A 3,226-nucleotide genomic window follows, 5' to 3' on the forward strand; every position below is an offset into this window, starting at 1 on the left:
CTCAGTCCTATCTTGGCACTAAAATCACCCACAATGATCTTGTAGAAGGTGTGGTCTTCTTTATAGAACTTCTCTAGCTCCATGTAGAACTTCTCGATTTCTCTTTCATCATAATGAGATGTTGGTGCGTAGACAACGAAGATAGAAACTGCAGGCAGTGAGCCACATCTATTCAAATGTAAATGTCCGATTCGGGTTGTTAGGCATTCGAATGAATCAATGCTCTTGGCCAAGTTTGTGTTGACAAGGACACCGACGCCTCCAACACCTCTTTTATCGCATGTTCCGAGGAACAATTCTTCTCCAGTGTCGAAAATGGCATGGTGAGATTCGTGCCTTCTTGTCTCGGTCAGACCAATGATGTCGTACTTGATCATTCGTGCTTGTACCATCAGGTCCTCGATGGATGCATCTGATGCTAGCGTACGTGCATTGAAAGTACAGACCATCATTTTTGTCTTCCTTCGTTGTGGCAGCCTAGGTCGGCCTTGAGATTTTGTCGGCCTCTCCTTTCTCATCCTTCTCAGTGCTGCCATGTCGGTGAAGCCTTCAGTGTCAGGTGAATGAGACCAGTTGTAGTTATTGGTTTTGGCATATCGAATACACAGCGGATAGCTTGCCAGGCTCTTCCGTGCGGGTGGAATACTCTCGGTAGCTTGACAGTCTTTCCGAGAGGGATAGAGGCTTTTGGGGTGACCTCTAATCACCCTTGTAGGTGTTACCATATTTGAACCCTATCAAATATGGTACGACAATTCCAGAAGATGGATATTTAGTGTCTTATGATGTGTCGCGCGGCCGCTTGCCGTGGCGTGGGTCCAGAAAGCGTCCTAGAGTGTGGCGATGGCTGGGTAGTGGAAGTAGTGCGGCTGGGCAGGGACAGCCGAGCGGCGGCTCCGGGAAGACGAGGCTGCAGCGGCGGCGGCGGGAAGATGTCGGGCGAGGACGAGCAGCAGGAGCAGATGATCGCCGAGGACCAGGTCGTGACCAAGTATAAGATGGGGGGCGACATCGCCAACAGGGTACTTCGTTCTTTGGTGGAAGCATCCAGCTCAGGTGTGTCAGTACTGAGCCTGTGTGAGAAAGGTGATGCCATGATTATGGAGGAGACGGGGAAAATTTTCAAGAAAGAAAAGGAAATGAAAAAAGGTATTGCCTTTCCCACCAGCCTTTCAGTAAATAATAGCATATGTCACTTCTCCCCTTTGAAGAGTGACCAGGACTATATCCTCTAGGAAGGTGACTTGGTAAAAATTGATCTGGGGGTCCATGTGGATGGCTTCATTGCTAATGTGGCTCATACTTTTGTGGTTGGCATAGTTCAGGGAACCCAAGTAACAGGGCGGAAAGCAGATGTCATCAAGGCAGCTCACCTCTGTGCTGAGGCTGCCCTGCGCCTGGTCAAACCTGGAAACCAGAACACACAAGTTACAGAAGCCTGGAACAAAGTTGCGCACTCATTTAATTGCACGCCAATTGAAGGTATGCTGTAACACCAATTGAAGCAGCATGTCATTGATGGAGAGAAAACCAGTATCCAGAATCCCACAGACCGGCAGAAGAAGGACCATGAAAAAGCTGAATTTGAGGTACATGAAGTATATGCTGTGGATGTCCTTGTCAGCTCAGGAGAAGGGAAGGCCAAGGATGCAGGACAGAGGACCACCATTTACAAAAGAGATCCTTCTAAGCAGTATGGCTTGAGGTTATGGTAGGAAATTACTAATATTCTTCCAATGAAATAAACATATATTACAAACTTAAGAATGGATATAATGGGGCTGGAGCAATAGCACAACAGGTAGGGCATTTGCCTTGCACGTGGCCGTCCCGGGGTTTGAATCCCAGCATCCCATATGGTCCCCTGGGCACCACCAGAAGTAATTCCTGAGTGCAGAACCAGGAGTAACCCCTGAGCATTGCAGGCTGTGACCCAAAAAGCCAAAAAAAAAAAAAGGATATAAAACAGTTCAAAACAAAATGTATCAGTGATATCCTCACATAAAAGTGTCCCATAATTTTGAAAGCATTTCAATCGTTTTAAAGGTCAAATATTTGCGGAACAGGTGTAGTTTGGGTCACACCCAGCAGTGTTCAAGGGTTACTCCTGGCTCTGTGTTATGGAATAGTTACCAACAGTACTCATGAAGTAATGCAATTCCATGGATAAAACCAGGATCATCTTCATTCAATTCAAGTGCCTTAATAATCCCGATATTTATCTGATCCATATCCATTCTATATATTTATTTTTTTCTTTTTTTTCTGATATTTGGGCCACATCTAACAATGTCCAGGACTAACATTATGTTTCTGTTATTTGGGCCAAATCCAGTGTTGTTCCTTGGTCTTTTCTCATGCCTGCAGTATGCATTGTACTGTATGTGGTATATAGGATTCAAACTGTGGTCAGCTGTGTCATCTCTCTAGCCTCAGATCAGGTATATTTACAATAGCACTGTAACACTGCCCTTCCACTCCACTGTTCATTGATTTGCTAAAGCAGGCACCAGTAATGTCTCCATTGTGAGACTTGTCCTTACTGTTTTGGGCATATCAAATATGCCACGGGGAGCTTGCCAGGCTCACTGAGAGGGACGGAGGAATTGAAACGGAGTCAGTCCCGTGCAAGGCAAACACCCTACCTGCTGTGCTATCCCTACAGCCCAATATTTACAGTATATAATTTTATTTCTTAAAAACTATTATGAACATGTTATATAAGAATTTTTTGTGACTTAAGTGTTGAAAAAATCTGTTTTGAGTATCAGTCCCATAGGTATGTGTAAATATTGAGATTAAATTAAATTTCTGTTGAGTATATAAATGGTTGTTTTTAAATTTTATTGTCTTTTCATATTAAAACATGGGCATATTTTGCATTGGACAAACGTATAATTTGTTTATTTTATTTTTCTCTCCATGATTGATGGTTATTTATAAGAATTGTTTGCCACTACATATGTGCTGTCTGTTTGGTAGAATTTCTCCTCCATTCACTCCATTTAGTGATTTCATTGGCACCTTCAGGGAAACTTGGTCATAGTGAGTCACTAAAGCCTTGTAAGTGATGGATTTGTCACCAATGTTATTCTCATAAGTTTTTTTTTTTTGTTCTTTGCTCCTTGTATTTCTGTCTCCTTTTCTAGTACATGGGATAATTTGATGGTTGTGATTGATCTCTAAGCAAAGGTTAGGCCAAGTGCCCTAAGTCAGTTCTTTCAAT

At 43.3% G+C, this 3,226-nt stretch overlaps 1 pseudogene; it reads left to right on the forward strand.

Annotated features, from left to right (window-relative positions):
• The first annotated feature begins 914 nt into the window (after positions 1–914).
• On the forward strand, positions 915–1,715 carry LOC130033976 (proliferation-associated protein 2G4-like; annotated as a pseudogene).
• Positions 1,716–3,226: the final 1,511 nt, after the last annotated feature.

Source organism: Sorex fumeus, unplaced genomic scaffold, assembly GCF_029834395.1.
Source record: "Sorex fumeus unplaced genomic scaffold, SorFum_2.1 ptg000055l, whole genome shotgun sequence".
NCBI lineage: Eukaryota > Metazoa > Chordata > Mammalia > Eulipotyphla > Soricidae > Sorex > Sorex fumeus.